The 21114-nt window shown below is 38.0% G+C and overlaps 1 protein-coding gene across 8 annotated transcripts in view; it reads left to right on the top strand.

Moving 5' to 3' along the window:
* Positions 1 to 21114, top strand: part of LOC105832186 — a 546626-nt gene that overhangs the window by 294975 nt on the left and 230537 nt on the right. The window lies entirely within an intron of this gene.

Raw genomic sequence — 21114 nt, 5'->3', positions numbered from 1 at the left:
GAATCTCGAGACTGAATTCTGTCTGTTTTGCGGTCTCACTATGCCGGGGTTGTAAGGGAATGCTAGAAATTGGATATAGGAATTGCGAATATCAATAGGTGCAATAAACGTTATGAAAGTCGCGCGCTCAATTAAGCTCACAAATACAATCATTATACTATTGAAATACGATATTTGATACGGTTCAACAGAACAATTTAATTACTCGATCTAAATAATGTAAAATGAAAGGCTAAATTGCCTCCAGCGTTCTTCAACTCCATTTACGTTTTCGCGTCATTTACGGAAAAGCATGTTTGATCGACTGTTTCGATTTTTCGCGCAATTGTTCGATAAGATTCTATTAAAAATTTGAGAAGAGCGAGAAAGAGAGTGCGATAGGAGGCTGTACTCCACGAGATTAAACCGCACCGAGGGAGTTGAAGCACGAGACAACTTTATCGCGAGAGTGGACGAGGGAGGGAAAGTGAAAGAGTAGATTTAAGGTTCAATTATCCGTGCACGCGTTATCCCGATCTTTTTTTTTTTTTCCGATGCCGCGGATTTACACCGTGCTGGACAAAAGCACCTCGGTCTCGGGTCTTATCTGCGACGGATAAAAAGGCGGTTATCTCCGCACACGCGCTGCGCGGGACCGCATCGAGATTTCAGATAACGTTTTAATAGGATTACGAAGCGATCGTACGCGCGGTCGTCCTTCCAAATGGGTTGTCCTGTGCACCGTGGCGACCTTCGGCTTTTCGGGCGAGTACGACAAAGGGTTTCTCTGACTCTCCGGGATCGCAATTTTGCGAAAGCACAAGTACGCGAGTTGAAATTTTACGTGATTAAAATGTCAGATATTCGAAATGCGAGATTCTTATATGATTTACTGGCAATAACTAACAGTAAGAACTAACAAACACTTATTTTAGATTCTCTATGATGTAATTGAAAAAAAAATATAGCTCTTGGTTGCTGTACAGATGATGAATACTCATTGTATTAGTAGGCGGCTTATTCAGAAGTCTCACTTCATACCTTTTAATTCCATCATAAATATTAAATACTTAGCGCATGAATGACTTTCCTCCGAGGAAGAGGGAAGTCACGTCGCGAGCGAAAACATGGAGTAGTTTCCGGGCCACTTTGTGAAGCATATTTCGACGATCGGCGAGAAAAGCGAACGATTCGAGGATATTCAGCGTGCGGTGGATTCCCGAATGGGTCAGAAAGGGAACTTGGAATGCAATTTTCCTCGGGTGCACTTTGAAGACTCTCCGCGTCGTTTGGCCGATGAACCGCCTCGTCAAGTCCGCTCTGGGACCGAGGAGCATGATCGATACATCGCTTTCTCGCGGTCGCAATAGCGCTGCTACAGCCAGAGCACGCCGTTATCGATCGTATCACTCTCTTGGCCCTCTGCAAAAACGAATTTCCGGAATCTGCGGAATCTTTAATCTCGATGGAGCCTCTCAATCTCAACCGCGACGTTCGTGTGACTTGTGCAACGCGCGGAATTATGAAATGCATGTTTAGAAAAATATTCGCGAAGTTTATTACTCCGTCTTCCCGGAGACATCGAACGCACATTTCTCTCGATGCCGTCCGATTCTTTAATCTGAAATAAAAACTGCAGACTTATTTACGATTTGTTCGATAAGATTACTTGAAAATTATATTGTACAATAGATCGCGAGCTTGTGGAAAAATGTTCTCTTATTTTTATTTGAAATCGCGAACTTTATTAACTTTTAGCAGTTATATAACATATTGAAATCGGGAAAGAACGACAAATTCATCGCTGGCCATACTCCAATCTTTCGAAAAAGACAGGATAGAGAGAAGACAGAAATGAGATCATTAGTCACGGGATTATTTGAGAATTAAATTAGCAAATAAAGGCGCTGACTGCGTGTAATTCTTTGAGGGAAATCTAAGAGGGGAAGGATAAAGAGGAAGAGAACAGTTGAATCTGAGAAAATTTAAAGAAAAAAAAAGAAAACAAAGAATGGGATGATAATGAAGAAGGAACGAACGGCAGCGCGAGGTTCGCGACCGACTGTAAAGTGTCTTCGGAAGTAGGGTGACCTCAGAAAAGAAAAAGTAAAAAGAGAGAAATATGTTATGAGAGAAGGAAGAAGCGAGAGAGAGAGGGGGGGGGAGTGAGGGAGAGAGAGAGTGAAAGGCTGAATGAACGGAGATCTGATATCTGCCGCTTGCGAAAAAAGGCCGAGAACTTTTAAAAGTTATTTAAATTAAATAGACTGTGGAGCGCGCGCGGAAAAGAAGATGCGAGAGGTAGAGGGCAACACGAGGAACGAGATAAGGGTTGATTGCTAGAAGGTACACCCGGGGAGACGTGGGTGAGCGGCCTCGACGGTATTGATAGCGACAACATAGCCGGATGAAAAATAAGCGACGCTTCTTCTTTAGAAGGGAAGGTAAAAGCTGAAAGGGATGTCGTCAACCCCCTTCTTGTCCTACCCTTTAACGGCCGCGCACCCGCAGGACGCAAATACGCGAGAAGGCCCTTCGGAAAGAACGCGAAGCAGTTCTCCCTTCGCAGTTGCTATCTCGTATCTCGTTTCGTTCTTTTCGATCCCTCACGAAAAGCATAAAGGAGAGGAGAGAGGGTAGCTACGGGGAAGTGCGATAATAACTCCCCTTAATGCTTTTTTACTAGCGCATCCTTCCCAGATGGGAGCGGCCGTTAATATTCGTAAAACTGCCATTCTCGACGGCGTTTTCTTCGACGTTTTACATAGAATCGCGAGAGAATTGGAGTTCTTCGAGGGGTGTTCGTCCTACGATGGAGTTTTGCGATTTCTACCTTCGCCAAATACGCCAAAAGTCCATTGGTAGATTACGGTAGAATGAGGGGAGATTATAAATCTTGTGAATCGCTTATGAATCGTTTGCTGAAAATATCGAACGATATTATTATTATTAAATTAGCTTGCGGATGAATTTCACAAGTTATGTAGAGATCGAACAATTGAATCTATATGAAAATTGATTTTCTTACTTTACAATATGAAAAAAATTTTCTATAAATATTTTTTAATTGTAACTCGATTACTTAAAGATTCTTAACATATTTTCAAATGGAATATTTTTATTAATGCAGTGATGTAGTTCATAAAGAAGCAAATTTATATATAATATATGTTGATTTTAATGACTTCAAGCATAAAATACATTTGAATGTGATTTTTTTGAAAATATTCTATCTCATTAAAAAAATTTCCATTTCGTTGATTCCGAAATCTAGTAAAATAATAAGCATCAAAAAATGTTGCTTGTAATATTTGTACTTTGAAAGGAAATTTTTCCTCTGATATTTTTTGTCTTTTTTTTATATCAAAAATAACAGAAATATCAAAAATAATCGAGTTACAGGTAAAACTTTGCATATTATCTACATAGTCTATATCTTGATACATTTTTCTTTATAGACGAAAAACTTAACTTAAACATTTTTTTTGAAATCACTCACAATCAGTAGCAACATAGAATTTCATAATCGTCCAATTTTTTATTATTCGCTGATCGACCCTCGCGCTTGATTCGTAAAACTCACAATTTCCCACGGTGTATTAAGCAAAAAGTCTTCTCGTCGCTTCTTCCAGTGCCATGATGAAAGACCGAAGATCGCTTTATCGTCGCGATTTCCACAAACTTCGCGAAGTAATATCTATAAGGTCGCGCCGAGGCTCGCGACGAGATTTATCAGGTGCCTCGTAAAACCTTCATTACGACCGAACTTCGTTATCCGCATCTCCCGTCTTCTCACGAGGGATCACGCTGAACGAGTTGCGAGTGTTTGCTTATCTGAGTGACCTGACGGATCGATCGATCGATCTTAAACTCATGCTCGAGTCCGAGAACAAGCGCGGCATTAAATTCCCGATAAAAGCAGAAAGCGATCTTTACTCTCGCTGCACCCTACGAGGCTCCGAAGGGTTCCGGTTACATCGGAGTTTCGGTGAAGATGACGGACAGACTACCGAAAGTTCGGCATTGTTTTATCTTTCATGTCCCTTCGTCTTAGGAAGCTCTCGTGCTTGTTTTTATTAGTCCTTTGCGGATGACATAAAATGAACGCGAACTTTATCGCAAAAATGATCTTATATGATTACGAAGATAATAATTTTATATGTCTTTTGATAGTTTCTCGCGTAAATTTTTAGAGGAAGAAACGAAATATTTTTATTACTTCTTAAAATTTTTTTTTTTCAAAAATTAATAATTATTTAATGAGTAAATGAAAGCTATATATACTTTTTACATAATAACATCATTATCTTATTATCAGTTATTACATTATTATCATAGAACGATTACATTATTATATTATTCATGGAATATATTGAATATTATCAGGGAATGAAACTAAGAACAATTTTATTTCTTCTCCGATATTATTTTATAATCTGATATTATTTCTTTATCTACTCAAACATTTTTATCCATCTGATACCGAGAATATAGTAAGGAAAGAAAGTGATGAGTACGAGATATTCGTGCGACCATCTCGAGAAACTCAACAAAGATACCGCCGCGCCGTCACCAGATGCAATTCTTAATGCACACGATCGTTAACCCGCCGAGGTTATTCTGACAATTAACACTCCCCATTCTGTAAGCCCAGTTTCGCGCGCATTTACGGTATTGGTGTATTTCGATTGGACTCGATCATCATTGGCTCTTTTCATTGTGATCGCAATTAACGACTCTGACACTAATTAACATCTGACTCAAACGGTCGCTGACCCTTTAAGTGAATTCGTATGTCTATCGTATATTTTGTTTCGTCCCTTGTATCTTGCGAAATAAATTTGCCATTGCAAAACGATATAGGCAATAATAATAGTAATATAGACGATATAGAACTTGAATTCTTATATTGAAATTATACTTACTTAAATTCTTGTCTGAAATAATTTTTGTTTTATGATTGGTGTGCAGTTGACATATCTGTTTTATTAAAAAAGAGTAAGTTAAATTGAGATAAATTTAATTACAAATTTCCAAAAATGATGATTTATTATTATCGTCTTATATTTAAAATAACTCAATTTCTATTAAAATAATAAAATAAGTAATTTTTACATAAAATTATTTTCTTTTTCTTTTTGTGAATTTATTTTATATCTGTCTAGATTAAGATAATAACAGCTTCAAATAATTTCGGTTTTTTTAGACAGCAAAAAGTAAAACAGCAGTGGATTACTTGACGTTAATTGAATCGTAACTTTTGTTCATGGAAATGCATGGAAGCTGTCTTTTAAATAACATCAATTTAGCAAGTGGTTAAGTATTAGGATGGTGCTAAAACCGGCTTCATCAAGTCTCGTGTTATTCATTATTATTACTCATCTCGCGTTATAAAATTGAAATTAGTTCTGCACTTTTACCGCTTGCGATAGCTCGTTCTGCACATATTGCGATATATATTTGTGTGAAACATTGTAGTTAAAGTCGACGATTATCTGCTTATAACTAAATAATTATCTGGAAGCGGAAAGTTTCTATAAGAAACATGTGAAAATTTTACTATGGTATATTAAAAAAATTTTTATACGATTCATGTCTCTTTCTATTTCTTTTTTTGTTATTAAAGTTATTATCTTTAATATCGATGTTTTATTAATCATAATTTAAGAGTGTTTAGTTAAATTAAGATAAAATTAATTACACAGATTTTTTTTTAGAAATTATGATTTATTATTACATGTAATAATAGCTCATGCAGTAGTCTAAATGCCGCATCATTTTATTGCCTGGAGCGACTCGGTGGTGATCAGACATCGATCGTTAATTTTCTCGGCGTCGTCGAACGAAAGGGCAAGTGCGAAACGCGCTCGTCGCAGTTCGGGACATCGGGCTATCTCTGCACCGAAGGGGATGCGCAATGCCAGGAGGGTTAGAGCAAGAGGGGTCGGTGGGGTAGCAGCGCGTAATTTATGGCGCAAGTTTTGATATACTGCGCGTTTAGGGTGGAACTTTAAAATATTAAAATAGCCGTGGCGATACGATGGAGGCTCGAACCGCAACGGGAGATTTATCATACGACGAGAGATACCGGCTCGTGTGTATACCGGGTGCGACACAACAGCAACGTGACACGTCTCATCCGCGACCGCGGGATTTCGTCGCTCTCTATCCAGTCTTGTCATCGTATGTGTCATGAATACATGGACCGATTTAATGTCGATTTCCGCAGTGCAATTTCGAGCTGAACATCTCACCGGTGTAGCTACTTTAAAATCTCGCTCCGCGTTTTGGACCCCCAAAAATTTTGATCGTTATTAGGATGTGTAAAGTTTTTTTTAAATATAACAAACTGCGCTATCGTGTTATCTCAGAGTTATGGTTTACTCTGGTATAAATATAATATATTAAGAGTAGTAATCTTGCAAAAATTCAAGTCCTGTAATTTTATGCGACAATAATAATATTTGCAAAAGTAATATACGTAATGTGAGAGCATTACTTTTATTAAATTTAGCTGTTCTTTTAATAAAAATATAATATAAAAACTTTACCTTTCTTATCTTGTTACGTAAATACACAAAGAACTTATAATTAAACATATTAATATATATATCTCTCTAGAATATATTATTTCACATTTAGTGAAATGATTATCTAATCGTTGTGCTGATGAGATTTTAATCACATTACTATGAGGTATTGCTGTTCGATCTGCTTGTTTGCAAAAGTAAAGGTTTAACGGCGAGACTAAAATCACGATTTATTTCGGTGCATTTGTACACCATGCGGAACGAAACGCACGCGTACGCCAAAAAGTCGTTCGCTCGGTTTCGGAGCACGCAATCGATAATCGCCGGCGATAAGTCACATGAATCACGTGTCGGGGGTCCGCGCGGCAGCCCAAGTGCCGCGGTCTTCATTATGTGCGCCCTCCGCAGTCGATAATAGATCGAAGAAAAAAAAAGAAAAAAAACAGACGCCGTCGAGGGATGGCACCCCGAAGCCCATCGGCGCATCGCAACGGCGGCATGTGGGGTCGCATATGGCGCGTGGCTTCCCATTGTTAAGGTCGCGGCTTACCTAACTGACTTTATGGTCGACCATATTTTCAGGACGAATTCGGGGGAGGTGGGATGGCTTTCTCGAATGGAAGCGCGGGGTAAGTGTTGCAGGTGTCACGAATCGATAAGCATTATCGTTCGACATTCTCGATCCTTATTTCATTTATTGAGAAAACCGATATGGAGGTTGAATCTCTTCTCTTCGTTTCATGTTGTAAAATTTAAATTTTAAATGAATTTAGTGAAAATTAAATGAATAAATAATTTAATTATTAAATAAAATGAGGTACAAAAGTCTTTGATTTCGACGAGAAAATAGTTTTTGATATTAATGTCTTCGCGCGTTTATTATCGCGCGATCCGTTCATGTGAATCGCGATTGCGCGGGATTTATACGGTGAATAATGATTTTCATTAAATTCGGCTTTGACGGATACGCGTCGCAGGACGAGCTTGCGCGGGCGGTAGGGTACGGATGTCGCGCTTGTGTCCGAGATAAAACATTCAGCGTTTTATATTGCTATCGGAAAAAACACGGGGAACAAGCGTCAAGCGCGCACCCGTCCGTCGCTCACTTTTCGTACATTTCTCCAATTAAAACGATCGATTAGTGTGCACCGTGCTCATTCACCGTGTTCGCACGATCACGATCATTCCGAATGCCGCGATATTCATTTAAACGGGAATCAGCCGGTAAGCCAGTACTAACCCGAAAATTTCATGTAAATGCATTCGACTGCGCGTCGTGTCGGGCTGATTGAGAGTGCAAACTGATTGCTTGTTTTTGAGGAGCGAATGGTGGTTCACGTACAAATGTGATTATTAAAAAAGGGGCTTTAGAAGATAGATTTGGAAATTTTCGAAGGAAAAGATTTCTGATATTCTAATGCTTTTATTTAAATAAATTTCTTAATTTTATTCAAAATAAATTTTTTAATAGTTTTTATTTTAGGTAGAAGTTTAGTCTAATTAATAGATTAGATTAATATTACTAGATATGCTGAATATAATAAAAAGATATTCTGATATCATTTTCCAGCCTCTTGTACCATAAATTACGGCGGGAAGGAATTCATTTTACATGGAGAACTTACTCATCAAATTTGCGCAAGATAAACGGAGGTAATCTGAGATTTCCAAAAGCCAATCTTTCAGGGAAAGTTATTGGAGAAAGTTTCCATGTTATCGAAAGTTGTTCAGCGTCGAACGAACGGAAACGCGAGTCGATCGACTGCCAATTAAACGCGCTCGCCGATACCGTTACATAATAATCCCCTTGTCAGGCAGGAGTTCAATGAGAGTCGATTAAACTTTAAACACAATGATCCATGACTCGATTATGATTATCGTTGGTTAATTAAACCACACGACGCCCTGGGGCCGCGCGTTTTATCGTAGTTAACTTTTAATCCCATTCAAATCCTACATTCTGGCCGAATAGTAGAATTCTATTCCGTTTCACAAACCGTCAATGAAAAAACACCGCAGATACCGACTTTGTTTTCAATATATTAAATATTTTCTAATTATCACATTATTTTTAACGTGGACATTTAAGAGTTTCTTTTTTCTTTAGACAGGGAAAATTATAAAAATATTTTGCATTAAGAACTTTTATTATTTAAGTTACTTATTTAAGTTTATACTCTTCTTACAATCTGCAGCTGTGCGATTCTTCTATACCTTTCGATTTATCGCAAACATTTCACATTGCACTCTCAAACTCTCGCCGTTGATATGTCGCAAACACGAAATACACAGGCGGTCGCGATGCTCCGCCGCGAAATGGATGTTGTTTCGAGCGTTTCGAGCAACGCTCGCGCCGGATCGAAATTCGCGTAAATCAAAGCGCCGCGAAATTCGAGCCGCCCGTATATTACGTTGGAAAACTGCTCCCGTTTCCAGGGGAATTCGATTTATCGCTCTCGGCCGCGCATTACTATCGGCCAGTACTAGATGCAGTAGCGGCAGCCGCAGCATATCGCGTCCGCGTATCCCTATATCCGTAGAAAACTATGTCTATAAAGATGACACTGGTGCAATCGAAAAAGCTTACGTAAATATGTCCGTGTTCTTCTGTGTGGTTAATTAGTCGCTCGGTTGTTCCGGCTATTTTCGACTAAAAATAACTAATTATTTCACGAAAGAGCACTAAATATGTAACTTTTTTCGATTGTGCTGAAGTGGCTGTGATGTCACCTTTATAGAGAACTTTTTTCAACTAGCGGCCGCGGCGTTGTCTTTCGCGTCGCGTCATGAGGAATGAGCCGTGAAAGCCGAGAAAGTATGAATGCTAAGGGCCCTCCTCCGCGATTCACCGGGCAGATACCCTCGGCATAGCAATCAGCAATTCTCTTGAAAAGGCGGGAAACTGGGACGCGGGATATTTAAATTATGCATTCCTCGCCGACGAGGACGAGTCGCGGAAGCTGGAACTTTGAGGACGAGGCGGAAAGGGAGGAGGAAGCGGGGAAGAGCGCCGAGAGGTGCTGCGAGAAATCGTGCTTGCATAAAACGTGATGCGTGAATCGATGGAGATCTAGTATAGAAGTAGAAGGTACACGATTTCTGGAACGGAGTTGCACATATGTTTGCATTTTAATAATTAAACGCTTGATCCGATGGCATGGGATGGCGGAGCTCCATTAATCGATAGTGTTATTTTTTTATAATGATACCGTAACGTCGGAGATACCCCTTTCGTCTTTGCGCCTGTTCTTATTTTTTATTTTCGTTAAATATTTTTCGTAGAACTTTGAGAAACGGAAAAAGATAATATCCTCAAATTATACGTTTCTTTCATGAAAGAATCATGGAACGGTTAGAAATTTCGATGAGGGCACAGCAGGGGAAAGTAGCGAAAAATCGCATTTCCGCAAAGCGAAAATATATGGGTCAATAGACGTCGTCTTGCGTTCAATTTCCCGCAGGAACAGTCACAGATTGTTTACATATCCCTGATCACATATATGGCGGCGTAGGAAATATCGAGCCTTGGATTGCATACGCGCAATCGCAGATCGTTTATTGGCTGCATACCGCTGCAGTAATGCGTTTATCTTGTTATCGAATTTTTCGCTCTATCGTCGTTCGAAAAAGTGCGAATGCAAATAGAAACTCGCTATCGAAGGATCAAAAGTTGAAAAATGCACGAGTACAGTTAATATACTGTCGATGGGTACTATCTGAAAACTTTTTCCCGGCCTTTTTTTTTCTTTTGTATATATTCAATTTTTTATTTTATATATGTATATTTTTTTTATATATTGTACGCACAAAGAGAAAAAGAGATTTTAATCCTTTTGCTTTTGCATTTGTCTCTTTAATTAATAATAATTCAATTTTTGAATTCTCGCGGATAAGTGCGTAAATGAGGAACGAGATAACGCGATTAATGCCATAAATCGGCTGATTATTTATTCGACTATCTATCGATAACCATCCATCCATGGAGTGAACTATAAATCTGCACCGATCCGCGTGCAGTATGATTCATCAACTATCGAATAATACATGGTTTACTGAAAGTTCATGTATTTATAACTTGATTATCATCTTAATTTTGTATTGTAGCGCACAATTCAAATTTGTCTCCAACAATTTTTTACAAAAGAATTTTGCTGTTTCTATTTTTGAACTTTAGTTCTGAAGAATTTATGTATAATTGTTTACATGCAGCCTGTTTATCTGGTCAGCTATCTATCTGTCTTCCTCGCGCACAATTAATTATCCCTAATCAAGCGCATTTGCAGGCCGCCCGCTTGCGATTCAATAATGTCACGATATCGCGTTTCAATACGAGAATCGAGTGCTGCCAGCACGGCGCTCGTATCACCGACCTCAAATGGTTGCTGATGCGTTATCATATGGCGGTTCGTAGGAATTGCCTCTTTCATAAATTAGTCTGCGTGTATCATTTGAACGTCTGTTGTGCTGTATACGCTTAAATTGCAATAAAGTATATTATGTCAATTCTTTGAAGATCTTTTTTTTCGGAAAAGATATAAAATTTTTATCGAGACTTTCCTATACGATTGCAGATATTGGTAAATCTCTGAAGGAACTTTTGAGCATCGTGCGTAATTACGAGAAACAGCTTTAAATTCTAGAGCATATCCACATAGTCACATGAATCGTGTGAAACCGCCTTTAAGCGAATTCGCATAATTTACCGGTTGATTCAACGCGATCGCCGGATGCAGGAAGCGCGTGTCTGCGCACAATCCGAGCGCGATCGGGCGCGCGTGAATGTGCGCTTAGCTGTGCGCAAACACGCCGGATGCGCTCCCGGGAAATTTTATTTCTCGGTCGCAGATGCTTGTAGAGATACGCCATTGATATATGCTCTGTGCATTGCATTCCTGTCGTATATGTATGATCGGAAGAGGCGATTGGCCGTATGAGCCAATCGCCTCTTCCGTGTAAATAATGAAAAATGTATCGTGATGCATAACAGTGTATATGAAGATTTGACATAAAAAGATTGTAGGTTTATAAGAAATGGCTTTCACATATTTATTTGAATATAAATTTTTTTGAAACCTTGTAGTATCGCATTATTTTACTTTTTTTAAGTTTATTTGAAAGTAAAGACTCGACGTTTTTTGACAAATACATTAATGAGAGAAAATATTTCTACCACGTTTTAAAAGTTTAAGTTTTATTTTTAAGCGTTTTAGTGGATTTTTGTATTTACGCAACAGTCAACTCTAAAAAAAAATAACAAAAAATGAAATAAAGGCAAAGTTCAGAAGCATATATTATGTACATACCAATTTTTAAAAATTTCAAAAAGTTTTTAATTTTTATAAATATTAAAATAGTAATGTAATAATTTATTTTCATAACAATTTTATTTGCATTCTGCAGGTATTTTGTTTGAGAAATGCAATAAAATATTAATTGAACATTTTAATTTAATGATAGAAATTTTCTTAATATATATTGTATATATTTTTTTTTATTTCAATCTATATTTACTTTTAATTTCTTTTAGAGAGAAATATATTTATTTTCTTCTATACTTTTATTAAAAAGCACTTTTAAATTGTACAATCAATGTTTTTTAATAAATCTACCATATGAATAGTGAAGTATCATAAAGTTTGAATACAAATATTGTACATTAAAATAATTCTAGAGAAAAGTGTATCATTCTGTTTGTTTGTAATATAAACGGTCTCAATTTCAATAAAATACTGATGATTAAAGGAGAATTTATTGTATGTAAAAATATAGATTGAAATATGTTATTTATTAATATCGCGAATAAACAATATCGCGTATTAAGAAGCTTTTTAGAGAAAAGTATACCTTTGAAATCGATACACTCGATACGACGAAACACCGTCGACGAAATGGACGACATTTTAAGGTTTTCCACTTCGCGTAGAACTTTGCTTCGCAAAAGAAAAAAAAAAGGGAAGTAAAAGTAGCTTATGCTTTAAGAAACAGAGAATTCCGAAGACAAATCGTCAGGCGGACGGAAACCCGATACAGCCCGCGGTAACGTTGAAAGCGGAGGAACTGGTAACAAAAGATAAAGCGGGGGAGGATGATGGAAGACAATGCCGCAAAAAAGAACTGAGAAATCAAGCAGGAGAAACAAGTCAAAGCTTTGGCTGACGTGTATCGAAAAAGTGCCAAGAACAAAGATACGTAATTTTATACAATGTACGATTCATATAGAATTAATTAAGATAAATGCACAATTAATTAAATTTTTATTATTTTTTTAGCTGTACGTACTTTTTAATCTCTCTGTATTTAATAATGTTATAATTCTGATATGAAACAATGTATCAATAAATGTACTTTATTCAATATTCAATAAGTTTCTTAAGTAATAGAATCATTTAATATGTGACAGTTATATCGTAAATTGCAGGAAGTTGCATCGTAAATTTTTTGTAATTTGTTAACTTTTTAAAATTAAACGTTGAAAGTATTATTTTTATTTTTTTAATTTATAGTAAAGTTTTAATGATAGAATAATTAATATTAATTAAACTTTTATTTAGTTATTTTTTTTTAAATATATTATACCCATAAAATTTAATACGCTCTGATACTAAAAATTATAATTTTTAGGTGATCGAGAGATGCGTACATATTAAATAGTAAATAAAAAATTAATTGGACATTCAATATTATAATTCAGAATTTTAAATGATATTTATAAGTCTCATTAATGAGACAGATATTATATTAGCCATTATTTAAAGTAATTATATTTATAACTTATTAAATTCATATTTAGCGACGTGGAATCAGCAATTTCACAGCAATACGCTTTTGGATCCTATGTACACCCTGGGGTTAATTCATTCGCTGGCCATAATCCGGTTAGCCAACGCGAACGGATTAACAATGTACGAGCGTTTCTAAATTTACGTGCTTTAAGCTAGCATTTAGAACAAAGGTTTTCAAACTTTCACCTTTACATTTATCAGTATTTCCTGAAATACTGGATTTCTCAAAATTTTTACGGGAGATACAACTATGTACCTACAATTTCAGGCAGAAAATTAATAAAATTTTAATTCAACTCTTTAATATTATTTAATCGTTTAGGAAAATATTTGCTTTGTATATTTTTATTTTTGACTTTTTGTCGTTCAATCCTTTTATTCAATCCTTTTATTCAAAAAAATTTTTTTGTATAGACAAAATTGATTTATATTCTATGTCAAGCCAAATAGAAAGTCGGAAACAAATCATTCAATGGAATGAAAAGAGTTAGAACTTGTAAAGGAATAACTGCGACTCGAAAGGACGTACGTATTAAAACGCGCGGTGTGCAATTATCGATAATCGAAATTATTATTAGCTGTAGCGCTTGAGCGAACGACGCCTGGCGATTGATTCAATTATCGTTTCCTTCCGTTCTGACGATCGAAGAGCCGCTCTAAATCGAGGTCGTCCAGCAAAACAAGACAGAACGCGAGAATTAGATTTGCGGAACGGATAATTCGGAGAGAATCTAAAATTTATAAGCAATAAAGAAAACGATTATGTTTGTCCGCGCAATATCGATAACGATATTCGGAATCAATAACTATGAATAATAAATAACCAGAAATATGTAGAAATTTATGGAAGTTGAAAAAAAGAAATTATTGGTAAATCATGTTTATTACGTAAGCATTTTTTTAAATTTATATTTCATTTAGCAGAATTAATGAAAATGCAAACTTCTATTGCATTTTTACTAATTTATTTTATTTTGTTTTATTTAAGAATATTTTGATATATATAAAATTAGCAGTAAAATTGCGTTTTCCAAACTTTTCTCAGGAAATAGAACAGAGATAATTATCTTTTATAATTTTTTTTCCTTTTTAACATTATTAGATCTGTAGATTTAAAATATAATTAAAGTTGCAAATGACATAATATCGTATTTTTGATAAGTTTTTGCCAAGAAAATTTTATTTTATATATAAAATTGAAGAATATTTTATCATTTGTGTCACATTCTGTCGAACACTTCGTAAACTTTCGCGTCGTGAGCTTCGGCATCTGTCCATAAACTATCATGCCATCGGCACGTGCAAATGAATAGTCGCGCTGGGAGGAAGATTCACTAATAACAGCTTTATAAGCGGCTGGATATTTAATTTATCACGCGCAGTCACCGAACCGGCCGCCGCGGGCACGTTCCACAAACAGATACGCTTGGACGGCCCGATGCATATGCAGCGTGTGTAAAAGCGCGCCTTGCTATTTCCATTCGAATAGGCCGATATAATTTTCATAATACCCAAGAAGGAACAATCCCATATTCTACCCGTGGTCTCAATACCGCTCTCGGCCTCGCGCACCTGCGCGTCTCGCGAATGCGAGCAACAATTACTGCATAAATTATTCCACCGGAACAGAACGTTCACCTTGTCGCCATCGCGTCTGCAGACCTCGCGTCTCGAAACCGATCGCGAGCGGTATATTGATTCGTGTCGCCGGAAACATATCTTATAAGGAAGAGTGAACCCATAAAAATGTCATATATCTCTTTTGGTATCGATTGAATTTGTAGTGCATTGGTATAGATTTGGTAAGAGGATTGGTTTAATTTTATTAATCGTTCGTTTTTCTTTCTTTTTAACGTTAAACATCCTTAACGCACATCGACCGCGCGGCACACGTGATTACAATTGGCAGCCGGCGACATCGCGTCTCGGAGTGGCCTAATAGAGACTCGTGGTACGTCTAGGAGATCGCTCTAGAATTCCAAGTCGGCGATAAGTTTCGTCGCGGGTATTACCTGTCAGGGCTGTCGCCGCCGCCGCCGCCGGCGGGATCGTCGGGCGGGCTTCCATTCGATACCCCGGTCGCAGAGGGCGATCGATGGCTCTCGAATGGCCTCGGCGCCTCGCCTCGGGGCAGTAGCGCGGCGAACGGAAACTCGACTTCGTATCCGGTGAAACTTATATTATATCGATAATTCAGTAGCGGAAGGTGACCACTGACCGGTCTTCCCGCTCACGGCTTAGTTCGGCCGAGACTTCTCGTGCATGCGCTCGCCACCCACGTGGGTGACTCGGGGCGAGACGAGGTAGATTGGTAGTTCTCTTCCAGGTAGGTGTGTGTGTGCAATGTGTGTGCAGGTCGAGATTTCGGTTCGCCGATATAATCGATAGTTACTTGCTTACCGGTACCGGTCTTCGGGGACTACTGGTGCGGAGTTAGTCGCTCGGTAAAGAGGAGGAGGAGGAGGAAGCGGTGGTGGTGTCAATGAGCCGAGATTCCGGTTGCGGGGCGATACCATAAAAGATTCCTGTCACGATAGACTCCAACTTTAGATCGATGGACTCGGGTGCGATTAAAATTAGACCCGATGCCGATCGCAGGAAATGCAAAAGATTGAACGTGAAATCACGCCGAAAAATTGATATAGAAAACGAGTTAGAATCCTTTTACTCTTTTGGCACACATGACACAGGGGTTATCTGTTATCTGTGTTCTTTTATAACGTCATGATATTTCTAATTTTTTAAGATTAATATGAAACTTTGATAATTGTTAATTTTTAATACTTCAATTATAATTCATAAGATATTCTTTATTTCAAAAAGATAAGTGGTTAAAGAAAATATTAACTAACTTTTGAAAACTAATTCAACTACCTCAGTCAAGGCTTTCAGCAACAAACCTGTGCGTGTTAAATATTATTACACCGCAATAACATCGCTGCAGTTAATTTCAATCGTGTCAGGCTTTTGTCATCGCGTTTGTCGTTCCGAACAATGATATATATCACAGGTATTTAGTGCTGTTAATAATACATATTAACTCGCGCAGTTATGCTCGCCGGTGTGCGTAACCAAACTGAGAATAAAGGAAGAAAATGAATTTCCAACCGCATTCTATATGCCATGACATCGCGCACGAGTGCGCGCTCTCGGGTTTCCCCACACAATCCGCGCGGTTCCCTCGCGCTCTCGTGAGCCTTGATTAAAATATGGCAGAATCGCGCTCGACGGTAATGCGGGCAACCAAAGCGAAGTTTTGCCATGGCATCCGTTGCAAACCGCCGCGCCGGCCGGCTGCAAACATTCCGGCTCTTCGACACTCGATAAATGCCGGCGATAGCGTGATTAAATGGCTCATCAATGACTAATGCGAAATCCGCCCTGGTACCGCAAACAATCATTAAAGGTTTGTCAAAATTATGTATTAGATATAAGCGCGCAGCAACGCCGTCCTTTTCCGCTTCGGTATAGCGCAAGGATTGCTCGATGATAATACTACTACTTCCATTTTGGACGTTGATTTAACCGGTGTTTGCGTGCGTCAAGATGGATGAACTAATTATACCTTACTTTCATTCGCGCAAAGAGAAACCTTCATTCATATCTTGATTTATTAAACTGGTCTTTTGGAGTATTTTATCGTATATGTTATAACTCCAACAAGTATTTATAGGATATGTCAAGTTTCACAAATGGCTGTCTTTGAGATCTGTGATAACATGCATAAATAATAAAATACGAATGCCTTCGAGCTATTTTATAATTTACCAATTCGGTTAGTGTCAAATAACAGCTGTCGCGGGTGACGTTTCCTCGTCAAAGACAGCGCACGCAAGCGCGGTTTTCGACCTCGTGTCAACCATTCGACTTTGGGGCAACCGGGGGCATTCGCGGTTGCGGTATTCGGGACGTCGCGACGCACCACGTACGTTCTCCCGTGTATACCCATGTTGCAACGCGTCACACGCACGGACACGTGCATGGCTCAGCGACGATCTCGACGGAGCCTGTCGGGTCTGCACCCGACACGGTGCACGTGCTGCGTTTTCCCACGTATGTCAGGTCGCGTGTCCAACGGCTTAACGGCGACGGGGTGCCGTATCCCGGACACGGTTACGTGCGGAATCGACATGACGCGTCGCTCAACATCGCCCGTTAATGTCTCGGCCGCTTTGTCGTTCCGCAAACTCGCGATTACGAGTTGCCCGACACGTTGATAAGACCGGAGAATTGTTTAAGCGAAACTGACGATCTGTAATTTGTGATAAGATTAAAATCTAATACAGAATTATGTCTTTTATTTTATGTGCTTTTACACGAGGAAATATTGAAAAATCAAAATATAGATCAAAATATTCGAAATGCATAAAATTAGTATTTGTCTTAAGTTCTGTCGCGATTTATACATTAATTTAAATAGAACACAAGATTTTCCAGTGGAAGGAAAAAAAATATAAGACAAACTTATATTGGAATAATTTTATTATGACTAATAAATGATGACATAAATATTTTCCATTATCTATTATTCGTATGTGGAAAATTTTAATTTTTAATTTTTGTCTGTTGACAATAAATCTGCACAGCCAAATGTTATTCCATCGTTTACATTTCAAGAGCATTGACCTTAAAGGGATGCGAGTCCGAAAGTGAGGTGGATCGACGAGTACCGGGTGTGATTCTAATGAGCAGCGAAAGTGTATCGAAACACCTGACAAAATCAATATTTGTTTAGTAACCATTCCGCTGTTTGTTTCCCTTCGAAATGCTTTTGCGCAACAAGGTTCGCGATTATTTATCCGGACATCGGGTTTGATGTATGCGGTGATGTTTGAAGTTATACAATGCTTTATATTTTAATGGTTGAAGTCGCTAACGATGGTACGATTAGAAAAATATCTTCTGCTTGTTTAAAAGTAAAATTACATGCAAATTATGTATTGATAAAAGTGTTACATAAAATAATAGTATAAAAATTATTCCTGATGTAATTATAATTTTAAATTAGAGTAATCGGATGACGTGATTTTATGTCTCGCGACAAAAATATAATAAATAACATTTTTCCAAGTACTTGTGTACATTTTTAAATAAGAATTATTAGAAGAGACACGCAACATTTTTTTGTGGAATTCGGTAGCTTCCGAATCGGTTCTTTCAATTATTACGCGTGCGATAACTTAATTAAAGAGTTATACGCGTCCTTTTCTCTTCTCTATCGACATATATCTCTGACGGAACCACGAAGGGGGCGATGCGAAATGCGTGACTGGAAGGCGAAAGTCCATCGAAGCACCTGTCAAGTCCATTGTCCACTTGACGCACCCTCCTTTCGGATTCGCGCCGGTTATCTGCGCCGGTGACATTTCAATCAAGCCGACACGCGAATCCATCTCCCACCCGCGGATATTAGCATGGCGGCTATAATTTTATTCTATTGTCCGGCTAACAATGTGATGGACGCGACGTAGATGGCGATGCGAAATCATGAAAGACGCGCGTACCCATGTGCACATTCTTGCATCATCAGATCGATAAAACGGAAATTTTTTGCCTCGATATGCTGATGATCAATGGTAGGCTTTTTCTAGTCATCCTTGAGATTTAAGTATCTTAAGTATTTTAAGTATTTTACTATCTTCTTTTTTTTTCGTGGAAAATCTTTTTATCAAATTATCAAAAATGCCAAGATAATTCTGAGATTAGAATGTTAAGGAGAATAAAGAGTTTTTAGTAAAAAAAAGAGGCTAAAATGTGTTAGAAAAATTCAAATTAAAGTTTCAGACTTTATGACAAGGAATTTTTATTGAAATAAATGAATAACAAATTATAGCATAGTTAATTGTAGCTTTTAAGGATACGAGAAAGAGAAGTTAATCGCGAGAGAAAGTTAAGCTAAACTTTAGAAAGTTTTTTAGCAAGTTTCTTTGTCATGAACTTATTACTACCACCAGCCAAAGATCTCTAATTTTTTTTTGTGCGAAATTTTTTTACTCCTAATTTTTGCAACTATGTCAATGATCTTTTTAAAAGCGCGCGAATTCTTGAGGTTCGCGATTTTTAGCAGTATTTCAAAATATCGACCATGCGTTTGTGATAAATCTTACGAAGATTTGCGAAACGATGGGGATATCACTTTATTTCGGCGCTCTCTTTGCTCTTCCTATTCGCGAGGGAAACATTTGACTTCGCGCCAAGATTCCGCCCTTCGCTCTTCCTCATAGGAGCGCACTCGCATTCGGGTTCGCAGTCGCACTCACCAGACTACTGTACAATTTACGATTGAAGCTCCGCTAGACCGCGAAAAGTGTAGGGACAGAGGAGGGAAGGCAGAATGAAAGGAAGAGGGAACAAGAGTAAAAAAAAAGGAAGGCAGCTCGGTCACAGCAAAAAAACAACGATGGAAAATGGCGCCGGCCGTCGTCGTCACGAGAGAGATGGGAGGGAAGGGAGCATCGCTCGTAAAATTTGGCATCTGGCATAACCAGACTCGGTCTCCGGTGCTCCGTTCGCCCTTCCGAGATCCCGCAACTCGCTTCTTGCGCTCCGACAGGCTCGGAATAGGTTCCCTCGGAATAGAGAAACGTCCTCCGCGAACGGGAATCTGAGTTCCGGTGTTCCGCGCTGTCTAACGTCAAGTGGAGCTGGACGAACGTCTTTATACGCCTCTCTTCCGTTCTCGTTTTGTCTCTTTCGTTTCCTCTCCTTAACCATTCCGTTCGGAACCGTTGACAGTTCATAAAGAGTTCATAGCGTTCATACAAATTACAACCTAAGATTCGTGGATCTCAGGATTTCAAAGTCATTTATATTATTTTTGTTTTTTAGTGAAATTATTTATAGTAAATTTTGATGATGTTTTTTATAATAGTAATAATGCAATTTATATTCACGATCGTAATGTTAGATTATCTTTTTATCGCTAACCATTAATTTAATAATCGCACAGTTGATCGATCAGCTGTAAGATAAACATATTGTGCAGCGTAACAGACGGAAATCCACTTCACGGAATGAATTTATCGACTGGACATTCGTCTTGCGTCGGACGGTGTGCAAGGAGCCGAAGATAATTCTACGAAAATCATAGAAGTTAATAGAGACGTAACGGTTTTACGATCCGCTATCGAGATTTAGAGGCCGCGATTAAGGCGCGATATCTCACCGGGCCCGCGAGGAAAATACTTAAGAACGCAATAAAGCGGTTTATACGTCTCTTGGAAGCTGGCGCCGGGTCAGTGAGTTGGAGCAGGATCGCGGCTCTTTAAAAGCGGTCAGATTTCAAACAAAATTGCTTTTCCCGACAGCTCGGGCGCCAATTTAAGTCTTCGCAGTTCGCTAACGATTCCGGTGGTGAAAAAGAAGAGTTTTTAACGGGTTAAACGCGAAAGAAAGCGCGGGGAGGAAACCTTATCTAATACATTACATGTATACATTTGATACGCTCAATGTGTACGCTGTTTTATATTTATTGATAAATTAGTTGATGTTTTTAGAAGAATTTTTTTTCTAGAAAAAAATTAAGAAACTTACAAAAATTACGTCGAAGAGAAATCACAAATCCAAGAGAAAACAATAGATAACAATAATAGTATGTTTTAATTAAAATCTTAAAATTGATTTGAACAGATAATGAATATTTTTCACAAACATTTGAAACCGTTTCTTCTAAAAATGCGTTATACTTTAACAAAATTCTTATTGATGAGCAAATTAGTGATTTTAAAAGCATTATTTATCTTTTAATATTAACACGTATTTACGGATTGTGTCAGAATGCTACAAATTGTAACTGCATTTTAACTGCAATCTCTCTCTCTCTC

The sequence above is a fragment of the Monomorium pharaonis genome, chromosome 1 (assembly GCF_013373865.1).
Source record: "Monomorium pharaonis isolate MP-MQ-018 chromosome 1, ASM1337386v2, whole genome shotgun sequence".
Taxonomy (NCBI): Eukaryota; Metazoa; Arthropoda; class Insecta; order Hymenoptera; family Formicidae; genus Monomorium; species Monomorium pharaonis.
This window is presented reverse-complemented; position numbering and strand designations above follow the sequence as displayed.